This window comes from Cervus elaphus, chromosome 27 (assembly GCF_910594005.1).
Source record: "Cervus elaphus chromosome 27, mCerEla1.1, whole genome shotgun sequence".
Classification (NCBI taxonomy): domain Eukaryota; kingdom Metazoa; phylum Chordata; class Mammalia; order Artiodactyla; family Cervidae; genus Cervus; species Cervus elaphus.
Window position 1 is genome coordinate 45,044,826 of NC_057841.1, and position 22,052 is coordinate 45,066,877.

Sequence of the window (22,052 nt, forward strand, 5' to 3'; positions counted from 1 at the left end):
GCTGAGTCAGCCCTAAGAGCAGGTTAGACTAAGGCTGGGTCAGGAGACACATTTCTCTCCGAAATCTGTTCTCTCTGGATAATAAGGGGGTGAAGAGTTTAAAGCCACCACTTAGGATGTTCTGAAATGTTTTCTTAAGAGAGAAAGCCCCTTGGAAAAAGTTCCCAGGGCTTCAGAGATGGCAGGGTGGGGCTGGGAGGACTGGGCAAGAGCCTCCTCTGGGTAATGGGGTCTGGGATCTTCTCCTCGACTTGGGAACCTAACCGAAGAGGGAAGGAAGCAAAGGAAATCTTTGCTCCAGCATTAGGCATGTGGTTGGCATTCGCCAAGTGTTTGTTAATAGTAATGACTGGTTGATGCCAAACCCCCTTTAGAGCAAATTGTCCCAGATCCAAATTCCACAACGAGCCTGAGGATCCAGGGCCCTGGCAGGAAGCTCGGAGGGTTTGGAACAGTTCACACATCGCACAGCCGCCTGCCCGGCTGTGTGTCTCCTCCCAACCCCCGGCACTACTTCCAGCACCCCCACATCCAGTGGGGTGCCAACTGGAAGCCCTCTCCCATCTCCTTAGATAATAAAAGGATGTCACTTCTTCCCAACTGTACCAGGCTTTCTGCATTGCCTTCACAAGATAAACCAGGTTCTATTGGGTTCTTCCTCTGGAGGGTATGAATCAAGATAGACTTCATGAAAGCAAAGAACCCCTGGTGAGTAGGAAAGGATTGGGAGTCTGGGGTTAGCAGATGCAAACTCTTACATAGGATGGGTAAACAACAAGGTCCTACTGTATAGCACAGTGAACTATATTCAATATCCTATGAGAAATCACAATGTAAAGGAATATGGAAAGAATATATATATGTAACTGAGTCACTTTGTCGTATGGCAGAAATTAACACAACACTGTAAATCAACTATATTTCAACAAAGCTTCTTTAAAAAAGAAAAGACAGTAAAGGAGTTGGCAGCTGCTTCAGTGACCAGGTGATGGGGGGAAGACTGGTCCCTTCTCTGAGTCCCTTCTCTGCAGGGGGCAGAGGGCCTGCCCTTCTCTGCAACTAACAGGATACTCTCCTGCTTCCAGCCCTGGTCACCTTGGGGAGCATCCTGTGCTTGGGATAATGTCATCACCAAACACATTTCCCCCACATTTGCAGGGAGCAAAGAAGTCACACTTTCAAGTCTCTCAAAGACAAGGTCATGAGCCCCTGGCTTAACGAGGCCACACCACGATCATAGCCACTCAGCCCGGGGAGCCTGCACCCCAGCTGCCCCCACGCCACTTCATCCAAGAGGAACGCAATCAGATTCTCATTGTTGCTCAGCTTGCCAGACAGTCATGCGTTTTGCCAACTTCAGTGTCTTTTCTGCCAACACACACAGCTATTTACACCATCCAGACTGCCAGGGCGGGAGGGCCTGGGTGGCTCGGCTCATAGGTACAGTGCAGAGAAAGAGACTGAGTTGTGTGCTATTTGAATTTACTCTCAATAACAGTAATTTTCCTGAGCTCTGTTGTGTATTAACATACATGGGAGAAGGAGATTCGTAACAGCGAAGGGGAAAGGAATTTCATGTTTTACAGATGGGGCTCGATTTCTTTCCAATAAGCATAGCTCCACTTCCTCCATTGCAGTCAGCAAATGTACTTAGCAAGCTAGGCCCCTTGTGTGGGGTGCATGCTCTGATGGGACCCTGGAAACTCAGAGGTGAGGAGCAAGACACAGTCCTGTCCTCAGGGAGCTTCCAACAGCTCAGAACACAGACCGCCAGGCTAAATATGACAAAAATGAAATTCCAGCGTTGTTTCTTGATTTTGGTGTTGGCTGTATAGGTGTGTTCTATTAGTGAAAATTCAATGAATTGTACACTTATCTCTGTGTGTATACCTTGGAGTGTGTACACGTATATGGATCTTCGGTCTCAGGTGGTAAAGATCCACCTGCAATGCGACAGACCAGGGTTCAATCCCTAGGTTGGGAAGATTCCCTGGAGAAGGAAACTGCAACCCACTCCAGTATTCTTGCCTGGAGAATTCCATGGACAGAAGAGCCTGGTGGGCTACAGTCCAAAGGGTTGCAAAGAGTCAGACACAACTGAGCAACTAACACTTTCCAAAAGCTAAAGACATGTTTGAAATCTAAAGACTCGTTCCAAGATGTGATTGTATACAAGGGAAATAGACTTTTTCCCAAATTCTGAGGATCTTTCCTCTCAAACACCCTGCCCTGTGGAGAAGGGGTGCCTGAGCCTGCTCACCAAGGGTTGGGGCATCTGATCTGGTGAGAAGCTGCCCTGGGCGAATGCCCAGGTGAATCCAAGTGCAGCCCCAGGAGTCCTGCCATGGCTCAGGGCTGGATCGGCCTCTCAGGGTTGGGGTGATGGCCAGACGGTGGTGAGATGTTCCCCGTGGGGCTGGTGGAGCAGATGCTGCCGTGTCATCTACACTCCCCATGCCCGCAGTTCTCACATGGGCGGGGCATCTGCTCGTGTCCCTTTGGTGGTCCTCACTGACTTATATAAAGGGGGTGGTGAAGAGAGCCCATGACCACCCCAGTTCACTGCCTGCTCAGGTTTCTGGCTGCAGCTCTAGGAGGGATCGCGGTGGAGGCCGGATGTCTCTGGAACAGAGCAGACAGAAAGAGACAGGCTGGCTGGACTTGATGGAGCAGGGTCCTGGGGAGGAGAGAGCTGCAAGGACGGAGACCAGCTTCCGGTGCAAGGTCAGCTGGTCAGCTGGGGCTCAGGGCCCTGGGGAATCTGAGAGGCGTGGGGGCCTACCCCGCATATCCTTGTTCAGAGGGTCAAGGAATCTGGAGTATTTACCACCACCACCACCCCCACCCATCTGCAGGGGTGAGGGCTGTGTTGTAAACATCAGCCCTCCAGTGTTTCTGACTTACTCTCCTCCCAGAGTAGAAAAAACCCTAGAGGGAGGGTCACAGCTGGGATGCGGGTAAAGCACTGACAATGCCACATTGCTTTGCCATTTCTGCTTTGCACGGAGTTGTTTGTTTTTCCATGAACTGGTAATGAACTTTTAAAAATGTATTTTGTACATCCACCAACACGATCCTGGTTTTTTCTCTTTTATTCTCCTGACGTAGTGAATGACATTGATTCATTTTCAAATGTGAAACCAACCTTGCTTCCCAGAACAAACCCAACTGTTTCTGATGGCTGGTCATTTTTATATACTGCTAATATTCATCTGTATACCATAAGCATATATGACTTAAAGTAACCACTAACACTTTATTTAAGACTTTTGGATCTTTGCTTATGAGGATGACTGGCCTAAAATTTTCTTTCTTTCCAGAGTCCTTGTCACTGGGTTTTGTTATTAGTTCTTCTGGGTTCATAAAATGAACAAGGAAGTAGGCTCTTTTTTATATTTTCTGGAAAAGTTTATGTAAGACTGATGAGAAGAATCTTCCAGTAATCCTCCTGGATCTGGAGATTTTGGGGAATGTGTTTAATTACAAATTCAAGTTCTTTACTAAAAATAGTATTATTCTGGTTTTCTACTTCTAGAATCTGGTTTTGGCAATTCATATTTTTCAAGTCATATTATCTAAATTGAAAAATAAGTGCAAAGTGAAAGTTGGAAAGATATCAAAGATAATCGAATTTAATTATTACTACAAATGTCTGAGCGATCCGTTGATAAGCTGGTGATGACTCATGTATTTAATAAGTCATTTATGTCATTTATTGTGTATTTATTTCCCAAAATTTATTTTCTTGCTTTCCTTCCTTCCAATGGAGTTACTAGTTTTGTTTTCATAATTGAAATTTTTATGTAATTTGTGTTCTGTTGTCATTAATGCCTAATGAAGCAGACTTTCTCGAGTCATTGTGGTTATTACACTGACTTTAATTTCAATTTGGAGAAATTCTTCTGCCAAGAGAATAGCAACTAGAATGTCCACAAAAGTGTTAAAGAAATTCTTAGATTCAGATGAACTGAAAATGTGACATCAAAATGTATACACAATGGGTTATTTGAGAAAAATTGTCTCTATCACAGAAAATTTTATGAAATATTTTAACTTTATTATATAAATTGCTATCATTTATATTATGACTTTTCACGACTGATCCACACAGTATTTTGTTTTTCCACTTCCAAATTTTAAAATTCTGGGTTATGATGAAGAAAGTTGAAAATAGCAGTTTTACTGCTCAATTTTCAATTTCTTGAAATCTCTAATTAAGACTATACTGTAGCTTGATCTTTAATGGCCAGAATATTATCTCCATAGAAATTGGGTTTGGCATTCTTTGTATGTGAATCTTTTCAGTTATGTGAACATTTTCATTTTAAAAACTCTCTTATAGTTTATTGGAAGGCCACTCATTGCAGATTTCACATACAATTTCTCTTTTTCCCATCACTTTATCATGAATAAGTTTAAAGACAACAAATTCAAAAGGATTTTCAGTAGACACCTTGTGCCTACCGCCTGTTCTCTACCTTTGACATTGTTCTATCAATTTCTTCATTCCATATTTACCCATTTCTCCATTTCTTATACATACAGAATTATGTAATACTTACAAAAGTATATAATTATTTATATAGAAGTAATTAATCTTCTTTTTGATGCATTATTAATTCTGGGTATATAAACATTTCCACCAGATACTTTATCACACAAAATTTCCTTTGATTTTTAAGAAAATATTTTTTCCAAAAATTTAGTTTCACTACTTTTGAAAGTGAAATAGCTAAAGTTCAATCTGTTAGCCTTATATTCATAGTGGGAAATGGTTCATGCTGATTATAACTGTGAATGTCACAATTTAAAGTTAAATTCATTTTATCTGAAGGCTAGAATGAGCTTATTTGATGATGTTCTCTTATTTTCTTAACTCTTGTAGTGCATCCCATATCATTCTCAAAGAAATCTAATTTTTAAAGCATTTTATTGGCATTCCCATCATATAGCCCAAGTGGCTATACAGTCATATTTTATGGGTTTCATAGGGATGTTCCTTTCAGGGAAGATGCAAAAAAGTATCATAGATGGTCACTGCCTGGTTCTGAAGAATGTCATTAACACCCTCACAGCTGAGACCATATCTTCTTGGTTCAGATTCACGCTAGACATCTTTATTGACACAAGAATCCTTTGGGATTTCTGGCCAGAACTCTGCTGACACCTCTTTCTTTACCATCCTATGATTATTCACCCTTAAACAGGCTCTCTGAGAAAGGTTTTCTAATAACTGCTTAATGTTAAAAGTTACTTTTACAGTTCCTAAGTTAAACCTGTACTTCCTATAGCAGGTGTGAAAGCAGTGAGCTGCTCACAAATCCCAGCTTCCTTGTTTTCATTCTGAAGGCAGATCAACAAGTATAATAAATATTAGTTGTTCAACGTGCATTTTTCTCAGGTATGACCTAGTTGAGATAAGTAATACTCGATTTTCTCATTGTTATGCATGTTTTTTCTTTCTTGCACTTTATTATTGTTGTTATTCAGTCACTAAGTCCTGTCCATCTCTTTGCCACCCCATGGACAGCAGCACGCCAGTCCTCCCTGTCCCTCATTATCTCCCAGAGTTTGCTCAAACTCATGTCCATTGAGTCAGTGATGCCATCCAACCATCTCATTCTCTGTCACCCTTTTCTCCTCCTGCCTTCAATCTTTCCCAGCATCAGGGTCTTTTCCAGTGAGTTGGCTTTTCACATCAAGCGGCCAAAGTATTGGAGCTTCAGCTTCAGCATCAGTCCTTCCATTCAGAGTTGATTTCCTTTAGGATTGACTGGTTTGATCTCCTTGATCTCTTTTACTTTATCATTCCTCAAGCTATTAATCTTATTTTGAATTCTCCCTCCAACAGATTCATCATTTGTTTAATTGTTCTTATCTGTCTTTCATGTTTACCATTCTAGAATAAAATTCTGAACTTGTTCCTTAAAATGTCTTATTATGCTCTTTACATATTGTGCTGTGAATGCCTTAAAATGCAATGTTACACTCAGTTAAATACTGGGCATATAACTTTCTCAGAATACCACACCAGTGTTCTCTGTTAGCGTTTTCTTGCCATTGTTGAATACTATTGTTTACTCCTTAATCAGCTTTATTAAAAATTATACTTATGACATGTACAGGCTTTCCTGGTGGCTCAGATGGTGAAGAATCTTCCTGCAATGTGGGAGACCCAAGATTGATCCCTGGGTCAGGAAGATCCCCTAGAGAAGGAAATGGCAACTCACTCCAATATTCTTGCCTGGAGAATCCCATGAACAGAGAAGCCTGGCGGGTTACAGTCCATGGGGTTGCAGAGTCAGATACGACTCAAGCGACTGAGCACACACCGTCTAGCTGTGATTTGGGAGTTGGGGGTACAGCATTCTGTGCAAGTTTTGTAAATGTTATCTGTAGGAGTGCTCAACCAGCCAAATTTCCAGCCATTAACTAGAAGACAAAGCTAACTTCTAATGTGCCATATTTACCCAGGCTGTCTAGAATCAAATCTCTTTTTCAATAGAGAAAGAGTCCTTACTGAAAAAAAGGTAAAACTAAGGTCTTTTTTTAAGCTTACTGACTTTGAGGCTGTAAGAAAATTGAAGGTCGCATAGACGTTCCTCAGAAAGGAACATAGAGACAGCTGAGAACTTGACCCATGTCCTACTGCCGGCTGGACCCTGACCCTGGAGTTTGATTTAGCTGCAGGAGAATGAACAGTTAACTGTGGTGAGCATTGTAATCTGCTCAACAAAGACTTCCCTCCTCATTATATTTCTTCTACTTCTCATAAACCCTCCCTCGAGGACCATTTCAGCAGGAACATGATCAGAGCGTCCTACGAAATGGCTGTGCTTTGGTTACTGAAGCACTTAGGAAATATGGTTTCCCAACCACATCTTGGGAACAAGAGGTCAGATGCAGTTTTCATGTGTGATGTTCTATTGTTTCGTAGGAGAGGAATCCTGAGTTTGCCAATGTTTTCGATGGCTAAAAGAACAAATGAGACCAGTCCACATAAACCCGCCTTGTGGGTTTCACGAGCACACAGATGCACCATGCGGTGAGGGCCTGGAGCAGAAGTGCCCTGGGAGGAGAGGGTCCCAGTCCAGAGACGTGCCGGGTTTGACTTCCTGCAGTTATTTGTGCGAGGACACAATGCTCTGGGCCTCTGCTGAGAGGCTTCTCCCCACCCTGATCTCTTCCAATCACGCAGAATGTAATGAGTCCTCAAAGGGAAAACAACTTCCATTTCGGCCTGTGGAGCGTTTGTTTATAGCTGGGCTTGCAAAGAAGAATCTGGAATTATTTATTGGTAATTTGCACATTACTGAATAACAGATGGTCTGCAGAAGGGAGTCTCTTTTGCAACTTAAAAAATGGTTGGATTTCACATGCCTTCTGTGGAAGGCGACTCGTGTTGCATGAGAAGTCCTTCCAGGGCTGCCGAGGCCAGGCGAGCACCCTGAAGACGGCAGACATGTGCTCAGAACCGGGCAGCCTCTGGGTTGGCATGGTCCCGCACTGGTCTGAGTGATCATTGAGATTCCTAGTGATGCATGAGGACAGTGACCCACTAGAGAGGGTCAGAATGGAGCTTGTGACCACGTTTCCCCAAAACAACTGAGTAATAACAAAAACAGGTTCATGTTATTTCTGAGGATCCACTGACCTCAGTGTCCTAGTACAAAAAAGAGAAGAGAAGATAGGAGGGGACGGGGTTGGGGTAGGGGAGGGGAGGGTCAGGACGGGGGGAGGGGAGACCACAGGACCTAAATCCGGGCAGCGGCCTACACTCCCAGGTGGGGTTGCTGTTAGCGACCCCACCATCCTGTGCAGACACATGTGATGTGTGGTGTCCTCTGAGACCTGGAGACAGCAGGGCCTCAGGAAGCCCCAGCGCTGTGTCCTCTCAGGGCGTTGCTTCCCCCTCAGGAGCAGCCGGGTGAGTCCAGGCCTCGGGCCATGTGCCCTGGGCCCTGGAGCCCGGGGCTCTGAAAGGGGGCTGGTAAGGTGACAGGCTGTGCTGGAGGAGGTCCCCAAGCTGGTGGGGATGTGGAGGGGGTGCTGGGACACACCGCTGCCCAAGACGTGGGACTCCTTTGTTCTTAGAGGATGAGCCAGCCCTGTTGCTCACTCTCTGGGCTCCAAGACTGGTGGGTGGGGGCTGCACTGGGGGTGTGTGGAAGGGTGAGGAAGGGCCGGGCCCATTTTCTGTACTCAGACTGAAGATGACAGAGGAGGGTGAGCTGCCTCTCAACCAGAAACGCTTAGGGGCTCAGCAGTGAACCAAGCCGGTTTGTTCTGTTCTCAGAAGGAAGACACGCGACGCTACCCTGAGAGTGTGAACTACTGACAGATGGCCAAAGGCCCCTGGGGTCCCTGTCTACACTGAAGCCCTTCAGACCCCAGGAGGAGGAGCGCCTGAGGTGGTCACAAACACACAACACACTTCCGGGGCTTCCACTTTCCAGAAGGAATCTGGATGGAATGCGCCCTGTTGAAGTGAGGTGGACTCAGGCCCAATCTGACCTTGGTGTGTCCTGTGACCCCAGAAGACCAGCTCTTCAATAACAGTGTGGCAGCTTCTGTTGGTAGAATATTCTTAGTGTCCAAAAGACTTCTCTGTCCTCTGTTTCACCGATTTCTATAATTAAATTAAAAAAATTTTTTCCAGAACACATTTATGAAGTTATTGTCAAATGGAGTGGTGCTAGTGGTTAACCCACCTGCTGATGCAGGATACATGAGATGCAGTTTGGACCCCTGGGTTGGAAAGATCCCCTGGAGAAGGAAATGGCAGCCCACTCCAGTATTCTTGCCTGAAGAGTTCCATGGACAGAGGAGCCTGCTGGGCTCCAGTCCATGGGGTTGCACAAAGCTGGACACGAATGAATGACCTAGCATGCATACACACCAAATGGAAAAGGGCTAAAAAACACCAGAAGATCAGCAGAGGACGCTGGACTTTCTTCCAGAGGTATATCTAAAATGAGGAAAAGGAAAAGGAAAGGGTATAGGAAGGAAGGAAGGGAGGAGAAAAAGACCCTGAGACGAGTTCTTTCTGTTATCACTTGGGAAGCAAGTCCCTCTGGAGGCATCAGCCCCGTGACCCGAGGCCAGCCAGAGAAGGTGACAGAGACCCAGAGACGAAAGGGGACTTGCCTGAGAGACCACGTTCCTTGGTGACACAGCCGGGAGAGGGCCCTGCAGCTGCTGAATAGAGATGCCTCGAGGAGGCCTGAGGAAGCAGGGGACGCCGTCTCACTAGTTGGGTCCCCGAGAAACCCTGACTGGCTCCATGTCTGAAGACTTGAAGAAATCACCCTCCACATGCCCGGGTGTGGGGCTCACGGCTTCAGCCCCGCAGCAGATGTCGTGACAGGCCGGTCGGCTTTAGTCCAGGCTGGTGTCATCCACCCCAGTGCTGTGGGTTTAATCGAGGGGGCGTCCACGGGAGGGAGAGTGAGACCCCAGCCTCATGCCATCCAGCTGCCTATGGCTCACTTCCTCAGCATCCTACCTTGTCCTGTCTCTCTCTCTGGCTGGGTTCAAGGGCTCCTGACTGTGTGGCTCCGTGGCTGGGTCCCCTGTCACCCACCCCCGCCTGCTCCCACCAGTGTGTCCCTGCATGTCCACCCCAGCACAGTCCACATCCTCTTCTGCTCCTCACGCTGCAGCCGGGACCCCCTTCTCCAGCCCCTCCAGGCTGCAGCTCCAGATCTGTGCAAATCAGGGGTCCCTCATCCTTCCCTATTTCCCGTGTGCTTGCACAGGACAGAGCTCATAGGAGGGCCGGTTAATCTTGTCCCTCTTTATCAGCCCCGGTCAACAGAAGGGAGGCCTGCCTTGGCACAGGAGGAATTTAAACTGGGAGGGCAGAGGGAGGTTTGGGGATTATCTGTGGATTTCCTTTATTTGTTCTTTTTCCTCCTTTGCAGTGGCTAATCCAAATTTGATGGGAAGTGAGGCATCAGCTGTCTCAGGGGCCTCACGGGACCCTTTGTGATGTGACTTCTGTCACTTCTCGCCTTTGTGTCCCAGACCTACATTTCTCCCATCCTCCAGCCCCACACATTGTGCTGCTGTGTTTCCTGGAGTTCCAAGTGGTTTTTGACCCAAAGCTGGTGCTTCAGGCCCACCTACAGGACCTTAGCTGGTCTTTTCAGGCCCAGAGAGCAGGTTGTAGGTGCACCCCTGGCCTCAGGCCGGATGCCTTCTGTGTTTGGGGGTGCTCTGGGGACCAAGCATCTTCGTTCTACAGATTCTGCCCCCTACCTGTTAACACCCCAGCCCCACAGGGCCCCTGAGGAGAAAGGGACCCCAGTGCTCACATTCTCCTGGGACTTGGGAGGCTGGGCTGGAGGCCCTTGGGAGGCAAGGCCTCATCCCCCAGCCACCTGGGTGCTGTGTCAGGAATGTGCCAGCCCCGCCACCTGCCCCCTTGGGAGCTCCACACCCGCTGCATGAAACACAAGAGCCTGAAGAAGGGTGTTTGATCAGAGGCAGAAGGCAAAACTGATTGACGGATTTTTCTTAAACTTTAAAATCCCCAGGGTTGCTCTTTTCTGAGCCTGATTCTGACAGTTCTGACAAGGTTTTAGTAAGTACCACCATCAACTCATTTACAGCAAACATTTTCCTTTTGGACTGGGTCTTACAGTCTTCTGGGGCTCCCCTGTTGTTTCAGTGGTAAAGAATCTGCCTGCAATGCAAGAGACGTGGGCTTGATCCCTGGGTCAGGAAGATCCCCTGGAGAAGGAAGTGGCAATCTACTCCAGTGTTCTTGCCTGGAGAATTCCATGGACAGAGGAGCCTGGTGGGCTATAGTCCATGGAGTCACAAAGAGTCAGACATGACTGAGTGACTAATACTTTATAGCCCTTTAAGCTCTGTGTGAATTACTATGATTTATGATATCTGAATTTTTCTTTCAATTATCAGGAAGTCAAAGGCAAGTTTCATAAAAAAAAAAAAAAGACATTTTAATAGAAATTAGGAAGTTGGATTTACATCATTCAAGAATAAAAGCTATATGACCTCACTAATCCCATGGTATATTTGAGGGCCGATTTAATTGAATTAGTCAAGAGAAGACAGAGATAAAAAGGAATTATTCCTCTGCTAACAAATGAATTGTGGGTAAAACAAACCAGACCATCAGTTAACTTCAAAGTCTGCTAGTTCAGGTTTAGGGGGAGTGAGTCAGCAGGGCCTGTGCCCGAAACTGGTGCAACCTCCAGGCAGGAGCAGGAGGGCTCTAGACTCTGAACTAAGTTCCAGGCAACTGTGTTCCCCCAACCCCCAACATTGAGCTCTCAAATTCTAAGAGTGAAAGTTAAGTTACACAACTGATTTTTGAAACTAACTTTTCCAGAACTTCAAAAAAAAAAAAAGTTAAGGAGAGTCATGAGATTTTTTTACTTCTAGTTACAAATTTGTCCTCAAACCTTTATGACTTACAATTGCATCAATGGATTTAAAGTAATTGCAGCCTGTGTGAGTGTGTCGTAAAAACCTAAGCCGGTCTTCCCAGCTGACCTCTGAAGTAAACAAATGCACTTGGAGAGATCATTGACCACAGAACTTTTCTTTCTCTTTGGAACAATATAAAGTAGATTTCTTTGAGAAATAATTTAGGCGGCAAGTTAGAGTCTAGTAGTCAGTGAAGAATTTGCAATAGAAATATCCTCGTAACACATTACTTATTCCAGCTCATGAAGTTCCAGTCTCCCCAGCACTGGGAATGTCAGCTAACAGTTTTTATCCTCAGGCTGTGTGTGCTTAGTTTACCACGTTCGCTAATAACTCCCACTCCTTCTCCAGAGGCCATTCTGAGCTGCACCTTAAAGAAGGAACATAGTGAAGTTTTACATTTTGACGTATTGAGACCCCTCTGTGTGCATACATTTCGGGGATTTGTTCGTTCCACACGTTACACTGACTGCCAAGGGCAACTAGATGGGAAGAGCCCCACCTGTCAAAGCCAGGGCCCCACCTCTTGACATAAGACTCAAAACCCCCAAGAAGGGCCCGGCACGCTTTCTGTAACTTGGAGAAACAGATGAAATCACTGCTTACTCTTTCCTGCCTTCCCGCCCCCAAATCCAAGGACATGGGACATCTAGAAGTGGGAGACCCGCTGGTTTGCTGGAGGGACGGGTTATTGAAGCAGCTTTCTCACTGACCTTCTTTTCTCTTTCTTCTTGAACCACCATATACCCCATTGCCTGAGCAATTTTCTGAGATGCAAACAAGTCCACATTAACCCAGTGTGCAAAGCTTTCAGTAACCCTCTGTGGTTTAAAATCATTTCCAAGGATACAATCTTTCATGATCCGGTTCCATTCCAGCTGACCCACCTGGACACCTTGACTAGGATGCTAAGAATGTCCCGTCGGGTCCACCCAGTAGACCAAGGCTATTTTATGGTACCTACAGTGCTCTTTTTGCAGAGGGTAGTGCTGAATTACAGATGGTGTGTAGTGTGGATAAACCATGTGGCTGTCAGAAGCTTCAGAGAAAGAGGCCCCAAAGAAAAGCTAGCTATACATTTCATTATTACTTCATTAGCTGAGTCATATCGTGTCTGACTCTTTGCAACCCCATAGACTGTAGTCCACCAGGCTCCTCTATCCATGGAATTCTCCAGGCAAGAATACTGGAGTGGGTTGCTATTCCCATCTCCAGGGGAATCTTCTCAACCCGGGGATTGAAGCCAGGTCTCCCGCAATGCAGACAGATTCTTTACCATCTGAGCCACCAGGGAAGCCCTCATATCTGTTCCATGACTGCTCAAACATTTTCGAAAGACAAAGAGCAGAAATGCATGACCTCTTAAATCTCAGGTGTTGATTGCACATTATATTTTAGGACTCCTTTGGCTCTTGGTTTTCAGTGGATTAGGCAGAGTCAGTGATACTGTGGATGAAGAGGTGGCAGCTGAAGTTTTGAGGAAATTTCCTGTGCCACCATTGGAGGATTTAGGGGGCAGGAGAGGTATAAGCAGAGGGACTTCACTTGCAGTCCCACTGCAAAGTTCTCTCTTACTCTCTCCACTGCACCGGCCAGTTCCCTTCACCATGTCTTCAGAGAGGATGAAAACTTCACCCATGTGTCCAAACTCAGCCAGAGTTCCACCCGGTGCAGCGAGGGAGCTGTCCCTGTTCTGGCTGCTGGGTCTAGCAGCACGGGGCCTGGTCTTTATGGCACAGAGACCAGAATCAGCGGTGGCACCAGGTATGCAGACAAGTTACAGGGTTGGGCATGCGTGTAAGTCCTGTAAGAATGCAGATTGGGAGGAACTGGGAGGAGATGAAGGAAGCCCCCAAACGCCTCTAGAACCAGCTCTGGCTGTTTCCTTTAGCTAAATTCGCTCAAACAAGCACTCGTTTATATAAACAGCAGTGTTTCTCTCAGTGATTCTGTGGGATTTCTAAAATGTGCATCTATTTAGTCTAAGATGAAATACTGGTTATAGGATGAAAAAAAAATTAAACATGCATTCCTCAGGGCCCCGAGCCCCAACCACAGACTGAACTCCCCCAAAGAGTCATTAAATCACAATGTGTGTGCTTAAAATAACAGATTTGAAAGAAAAAATGTTCCAAGACATTAAACTTCAAAATGATCTCTGACTGTAATCCCTTCTGCTTTTTGGGTCTGGACAGCATTTGCCCCCCTCCCTCCGTAACATCAAGGGGGGAGACTGGCCGGACTCCTGGGAGGGATGCACTTGGCCTGCTGAGTGAGAACATGGCAGCTGGGCTCTGGGTGTCCCGGGGGATGTGATGTTCCAAACTATTGGCGTGTGTGTGGACATCAGTCCGGAATCAGCTTCAAAGCCCTTGGTGGTTTAGTTGCTCAATGTCCACACTGTTGCACAGTGTCCAACTCTGTGACCCCATGGACTGTAGCCCACCATCTCCTCTGTCCATGGGATTCTCCAGGCAAGAATACTGGAGTGGGTTGCCATTTCCTTCTCCAGGGGATCTTCCTGATTCAGGGATTGAACCCCAGTCTCCTGCATTGCAGGCAGATTCTTTACCAACTGAGCTACCAGGGAAGCTCATAGATAACTTTTTTCTCCTGAAGATTCTGAGAAAGTGGAGTGGTGGATATAAGCAGGTTCTCCTGGGCTGGTGAGTAGGAAATCCTCTGAGGAATCAGGAGGGAAATCTCAGGTGTCTTTCTTCAAGGGGCAGCCTGGTCCTTGAGGGAGGGTTCTCAGATCTGGGAAGGGACACAAGCTTCATGTCAAAGTCCCTGGAAGGTTTTTGCAAACTTCTCTTGCCTCCATCCCTTGGAGAGATGGGGGCGTCTGGCCTTCTCCATCTGCTCCCCAAGAACCTCTGCCCCAGAGAAAGGCAAACTGGGGCAGCCACACTAGCCATGCAGGAGCAGAGAGGTGTGGGCACAGAAAGTGTGCCCAACTCTAGAATCCACATCTCTATCCCAACCGCTGGTGGAGCAGACCCAGAAGGTCAGATACATTTCCATGACCTTACAGTAAACGCACGATGTTCGAGAACAGTTGCTTTCTGACTTTGATCAGCAGCCGGCTTCTTACAGTCTATCAGAGGAAGTCCACAGCCAGGGTGGGAGCGAGCGTGAACGGACATACCAGGGGAGGGGGCATCATCCCCTCTGTTCCAGGTCGAGCCCAAGGGCAGGGCAGGGCCCTGGATGGGGAAAGAAATAGAAGCCATGTCTTAAAAGGAATGTTTCAAGCACTAAATGTTCACTGGAGACAAAACACAGAGCGTAGATGACAGGGTTTCCTCCACATGTTTGAAGCACCATTGTTTGGAGGAGGAAGGAGCTTTGTTTTGTTTGGCTCCAGAGGATAGAATTAGAACAGATAGGAAGAGGTTGTAAGGATCCAGACTTCGCATCAATAGCAAGGAACATTCTAACAGAACTGTTTAGACAGACAGTGGTCATTCTCCAGGGAGTGAGGGGCTCTGTCTTTGAACTTGTTCAGGAAGGGCTATGAAAGCACCTGTCAGGGATGGTGGTGGAGGTGCCTCCAATTTGGGAGGGGCGACCGGGCGACTGGGCGGTTCCTTGTAAGAGGGGCGTTCTCCATGCAGAGCCTGGGCTGCTCTCCCTGCTGGTGCTCCACGGGAGAACGGAGGCTTGATGCCTCATTGCGTCTGCAGGATGAGCTGTTTCTGAGTTGGCAAGTGGGGATACTGTAAACATTCTCCTACTCTGCTCCATGTTTGTACAAACAAATGTGTTTTTGCTGAAACTAATGTAAATACGTGCTTACTAATGAATGCACTCACCCAAGCACTGAAGAGCCAACAGACCTCTCTTTTCAACCCAGATAGCTTAGCCCAGTTGTTTTATACATTAACCAATTAAAAAAACAGAGTCCACATTTGTCTTCTTTCTTAGCTACAGAAATTACCAGTAACAAATCTAAAGTCGCAGAAGCTTCCAGGGAAGCAGGGAGGTAGAGGTGGATGGAAGCGGACACATGTGGGCAAAAGCAGAGATGGAGCCCCAGTGTTTTGTGGGAAACTCCCGCAGGGTCCAACCCCACTGCAGGAACATGACCGCTGGTCACCCGTCCCTATGAGAAGCACAAGAACAAGCAGAGGGCTGGGTCCTTGTTAAGCCAATGGACACTCTAGTCATTGCGGAACAAAGGTGGTTTACCCAATGATACCCCAGTCTACAAAAGAAAACAGAGCAAAAGACCAATATACCAGAAGTATCCACACCTCAGGGCCATCCTACAGGGATTTAAAAATGAGCAGTAATTTAGACTTTGCATCACCAACAGCAACAGAAGGATATGGGCCGTGGTTTGTGGTCCATGGTGATGGCAAAACCCACAGGCTACAAGCGACTGTTTCAGTGCAGCCACGGAGACCCAGCGAGGAACACACAATGGCCATGGTGACTCCATCAGAGACTGCTTGCTGCGTGAGCATTTCAGGATTTCATCCAACAATCACTTCCTACTGAACTGACTCTCATTCCTACAGAATGAGACTCCAGATTCCTAGAGAAAAGCAGAAATTTGAAATGGGAAGTTGTAGCAAGAGCGGGCCGATGATCCTGGCAAATCTTTTCCAAAGAGAAGTTCAGTCATTTTCCTCAGACATTTTACAGCAGTTCCTGATGACATGGTCTTACCAAAACCATCATTGCTCATCGCAAGGGTTTCCAGGTAAATCACATTTCATGCATCCTCTATCACTGCAGGGTGTTTGGGGGCCATGTTTCAGGAGGTGAATGAGGATGGCATAGTATGATGTTCAGATAGAAAAAGACAGAGCAGGCTTGCTTGTGGACTTGGTGTGGGAGGGGGCATGTATTATACACTGGTTTAGAAAGAACTCTTGCCTGTAAGTCAGTGAACATGGATCCAAGCTCAGGTTCCCCATTTCACTGGGCAAGGGGCACTTAGTTAAATTCCCCATCTGTTCACCAGAGGGGAACCCCCGGCTGCCCGCACCTGCAGACCAGTGTGGACCAAGCCAGTGTGAACTCAGAAGCACAGGTGAGGTTTGTGGGTAGCGGGGAGAGTGTGGACCCACATAACCTGGGTTGGAATCCTGCCGCTCACCACTTGTTCACTCAGGCTTTAGTTGAAGTCCCCAAGACTTAGGTTTCTCAGTTCAAAAATCCCTAATTTTAGGGTGGGGTTCAGCTTTGAATAAAGTTCTGTTTAACTGCTCCCGGGGGAGGGACTTGAGAAGCAGAAGTTCTGAACAACCATCTCTCTTGGCTGACCCTCATGAAGCACTTCGTGCTTTGCAGACACGGTGCTGAGTGACTTCCCGTGTTTTGTCATTTCAACTTCACAACAACCTCATGAGTAATATTAACCCCACAACCAATAGGGCAGGTGAGCATTAGAAGAGCTCCATAACTCGCTGAATGTCACATTGTTTCCATTTTTAAGGAAACACCAGAAATTCATTACTTCAGTTACTCAGGGAGCTGGCTGGTGCCTGACAGTTTCTCTGGCTCTTTTTGGGGAAATAGCATCACAGCTAGCATATTAACCACCAAAGATAAGAGTGTCTTATGACTGTAGACTTTTTTCTTGCTTTTTTCTTTTTTTTGGGCTCAAAATGCTATTACCCAGACTGATCATCTACCTTTGTTACTAGAACCTGCTCAGACTGATTTTATTTTATACACAGATCTCAACACCATTAAGACTTGCCAGTATTTCAGGTCTTTGACAGAACCTGCTTTAGAGTCTCAAGACTTCTCCACATGGAAAGTCTGCTGATGGGAGTCCAGCTGGATGAGCAGAAGGCTCCGCAGGGCCCTTTGTCTGTCCTCTCGGATCCCACGTGAGTGTCTCCTCTGTAAGATGCTCTCAGTGGCTCCTCCCTGGAGGGCATCCTGTCTGCCCTTCCCGACCTGTGGCTCTCGGCACACCTCAAAGTCAGACACGCACCTTCTCTCTGGGCAGCTGGACGCTCCTGGCGGGGAGCCTGCAGGGGGACCCACCCTGGCCTGCCCTTCCCCCCCGCATGCTTTACATCTCTGGGTGTATCTCCCTTAGAGTCTGATGCAGGCCACTTGTATCTGCCTTGCTGGTGCCTGTTCTCGGCCACGCTTATTAAATTGCAGCATTTGTCTCCAGGTGCCATGCCCTTCAAACCACTGTTTATCATCTCATTCATCTCTTTTCCACAGTCGACTTCTCGTCCTTTCCACGTTAAGTGGCATCTCACCGCGATTCCAAGCGAGACTGGACGTCGGCTTCAGAGACACACGTTGCTGAGGGTGAGTGTGGTCCCTTCATTTTCCAGCTGGAGACTTGAGTCTCAGAGAGGTTAGGTGATCACTCAGGGTCACATAGCTTCTAAATTGCAGACCCAGAGTATGCCCTTGTTGGGGAATGAGGAAGACCTGAGCAAGTTGAAACTCATCTTCTTGTATCCTGCTCCTTCTGAAGGTTCCCCAAATTCAAGTGGAGCCTCAACAGATCACCAATTTTCCTCTGCTTCTCCTTCCCAGACCTGAGAGCTGCCAGCTGCTGGGAAGGTATACGGATTCATCATTCGCTGTGGGGCTGTTCCTGCACATTTGCTCTACATATGGGTGGTGGTCCATGTTCTTTGTCTGCCTTCCTTGTTGCACGGAGGGTCTGCTCTCTCTTCTAGCTGCTTGATGATCCCTGTAGCACCTGCCACGCCTGCACTACCCCCCCACCCCCGGCCACCACATTTCTCTTGTGTGTGTGCATGCTAAGTCGCTTCAGTTGCATCCAACTCTTTGAGACCCCATGGACTGTAGCCCGCCAGGCTCCTCTGTCCATGGAATTCTCCAGGCAAGAATACTGGAGTGGGTGGTCATTCCCTTCTCCAGGGGATCTTCCCAACCTAAGGATCAAACACAGCTCTCTTACATCTCTTGTATTGGCAAGCAGGTTCTTTACCTCTAGCCCCAGCTGGGAAAACCCATGTTTCTCTTAGGGGGACAGATTCTGCTTTGGCTGCTATAAGAAAAACCACAGGCTGGGCAGCTTAAACAGCAACAAATGATTTCTCAGGGTTTTGAAGGCTGGGAGTCCAAGATCAAGGTGCCAGCAGATTGCCTATCACGGACAGAAGGGGAAAGCTCCCCTGTCTCTTCTCTCAGGGTCACCAGTCCTATCATGAGACCTCCCTCACCAAGATTTAATTACCTCCCAAAGGTAATTACCTCTTAATTACTTTTAATTACCTCCAAAAAACCATCCCATGGGGTCAGAGTTCCAGCGTTTGAATTTGGGAGACAGGAGCCTGTGGTCACCATGGATCCCAAGGCTGCACACTGTGCCCTTGGCAGGGGCAGCTCCAAGCAGGCATGTCTGCTGAGTGCTGGAGGGTTTGAGGTTCACTGTGATGGAGTGTTTATACCATGGAGATCAGCAAATTCCATAAAGCAGGCCTTTCTTCCCTTAGAGAGATGGTCACCAGTAGATCCTTAATTGGTCTACTTAATCATCTTTTCCCCCATGACCTGCTCTGCTACTTTATCATACATTAAGATCCCCCAATACAAGGATCTGTATCTGAGCTCTCTATGCCATTCTGTTGGCCAATTTATGTTCTTTGATGAGTGACATCCAGTTTTTAAAATGTGCCTATGAAGCATATCTTACTTAATACCTCATGGAACACAATTCCAGTCTTCTTTTTCAAAGTTGACTTAACTTTTCATAGACAATTAGACATTAGAATATTATGCCACGTATATTTCAGAGCCAGTTCACCAAATACATTAAAATACATCTCTGACATTTGATTGAAGTTGTTTTAAAATTATAGAACAGTGTTGAGAGAATTAATTTGTCAAAAATTTGTTATTCTATCCAAGAACATGATTGATTCTCCATTTACTTAAAGTCTATTTTACAAAATTTAATTAAATTGTAACATTTTTCTAAGCAGATTTTATTCATAATTTGTTAGTTTCTGATGCTGCCCAGATATTGTTACAATTGTGAATGGCAGCTTTTTTTTTTTTCTTTTTGTTTTCTAGTTGATTAGCTCAGAGTGCTGTTGAGTTTTAAAATTTGATTTTGGTAAACTCTCATTGCTTCTGTTGGAGTTTTTGAATTTTCTGTGATCACAGTGTCTGAAAATAATGATATATTTATCTCTCCCCTTTTAACTATTACATGGCTTTTCTTTCTCTATCTTTCTTTCTAATGATGACTATTACCTACAGTACCAGGTTCAGCTGTAGCAATGATAATAAACAGTTAACAGATCTTGATCTAGAAATGACCTCAATATTGCAACTATCAACGAGATGCTAAATATGTAAACTATTTAAATAAAGACATCAAATGTGTTAAAGAATCCAGTTCAACAGATGGACAACATGCATGAACAGATGGAGAATTTTGGCAGAGAGATAGAATCTATAAAAAGAATCAAATGGCAATGCCAGTAATAAAAAAAAAAAAGAAAGAAAAGAACATACTATCAGAGAAGAACTCCTTCAATGAACTTATCAGCAAACTGGCCACATCAGACTAAAAAAAAATTAGTGAACACAGATAGGTCAATAGAAATTAAACCAACTGAAACTCAAAGAACAAAGAGACCAAAACAACAAAGCAAAACATGTAAGAGCTGTAGGACAAATTGGAATCCATATGATTGGAGAGGACAGGGAAAGAGGATGGGCAAAGGAAATATGTGGAGAAAATTGCTTTAAGTTAGAGAACCAACAAACTACAGATGCAAGAAGCTCAGGAAAATGGAAATCAGAAAAACAAACAAAAGCAAACAAACCTAGATGTATCGTAATCAAACCCCTGGAGACCAAAGATAAAAGAGAAAAATCTTGAAGGCAGCAGCAGCAGAAAACTTACATAGAGGAAAAAAAATTATAGCCAATTTCTCATCAGAAATTTATCAAGCCTGAGGAAAATCAAGAGATGTCTTTAGAGTACTGAAAGAAAAATCAATAAACCCAGCGTTCTGTGTCCAGTGAAAATATCTTACAGAAATGAAGACAGAACAAAGACTTTTTAACAAAAGCTGAAAGAATTCACTGCCAAGAAATAGTGAAGAAAGTTTTTCAGGAAGAAAGAACAGGCTAGCAGATGGAAATGTGGTTGAACACAAAGAAAAGCAGGATGATGGAAATAATAAAAATAATGTTCCATATAATAGGCACTTTTCTTACTTTTAATATCTTTGAAAGATCATTGAATACTCAAAGGGAAAATATTAACAATATGGGGCTTATGAAATACATAGAAATAAACTAAATGACAACACTAGCATTACACACACACACACACACACACACACACACACACACACATACTTGCTATAATAAAAGACTTAAATAGATCCAGAATCTTCCAACATAATACCCAAATATCCAGGATATAATTGAAAACCGCTCATCATGCCATGAACGAGGGAAATCTCAACTTGAATGAGAAAAGACAATTTAATAGAGGCTAGCCCTGAGGTGACACAGAGGTTGAAATGATTTAACAAAGATTTCATAGCAGCCATCACAAAAATGCTTCAACAGGCAATTTTGAACATGTTTGAAACAAATGGAAAATATAGTCTCAGCAAAGACATAAAAGAAGTACAAAGAAAGAAAGAAGAGGCAAATGGGAATTTTGTAACTTAAATATGTGTGTGTGTGTTCAGTTGTGTCTGACTCTTTGCAACCCCATGGACTGTAGTCCACCATGTTCCTCTTGTCTATGGGATTTCCCAGGCAAGAATACTAGAGACTATTGTCATTTCCTTCTCCAATCTTCCCAACCCAGGGATCAAACCCAAGCCTTCTGCGTCTCTTGCATTGGCAGGCAGATTCTTTACCACATGGCATCTGAAAATGTAAAATATATAAACTGAAGGGCCACTCAGTGAGTCTGTGATGGTGGTTCTCTGAGGAGTGGTGAGCAAGTTTTACTTGGGGGTCAACATTTGGTGCAAGTTTGTCATCTTCTACATATTTCATTTTAATAAAACCCAGAAAGAAAAACTAAATACTAACTTTCTTATCTTTTATAGGGAGCATTTGGATGCTTGTACATGCTTCTGCTTTAAATAAAAAAAGAAGAAAGAAGATCTTTAGAATAAAGGCTGGTGAGCACTTGTGCCCTGCAGGTGAAGGGTGCCAGGTCCACTGGGAGGACAATCTCAGTGATGTTAAGAACTGAGAAGATGGCCTTTTAGATTCTAACATAAAAATGGTCATAAATCTGTCCTTTGATTGCTCTGAATATTAATAAAACCGTGTACTCTATACAAAAAAGCTCTGTGCTTACTAGGAATAAAGTATGTGCAAGAAAAATGTTGAGTCTGGGTCCTGTCTAGATTAAAATTTTGTACCCACTGGAGTGGGTTACCATTCCCTTCTCCAGGGAATTTTCCTGACCTGGGGATCGAACCCACGTCACCTGCATTGCAGGCAGATTCTTTACCACAGAGCCCCCAGAGAAGCCCTAGAGCACTCACCACAGCAAAGGTTGTGTGATTCAGACAAGAGGTGCTTGTTGCTATGGAAACTTTGAAGACTCAGTAATGACTTTGGGATTATTTTATCATCTGGTTGGTAGGCTTATA

The 22,052-nt window shown here is 45.4% G+C and overlaps 1 long non-coding RNA gene across 1 annotated transcript; it reads left to right on the top strand.

Moving 5' to 3' along the window:
- Window positions 1-16,069: 16,069 nt before the first annotated feature.
- On the top strand, window positions 16,070-21,774 carry LOC122684664. Its single transcript, XR_006338119.1, has 3 exons — window positions 16,070-16,165; window positions 17,653-17,742; window positions 21,498-21,774. It is a non-coding gene; the product is annotated as an uncharacterized LOC122684664 (long non-coding RNA).
- Window positions 21,775-22,052: the final 278 nt, after the last annotated feature.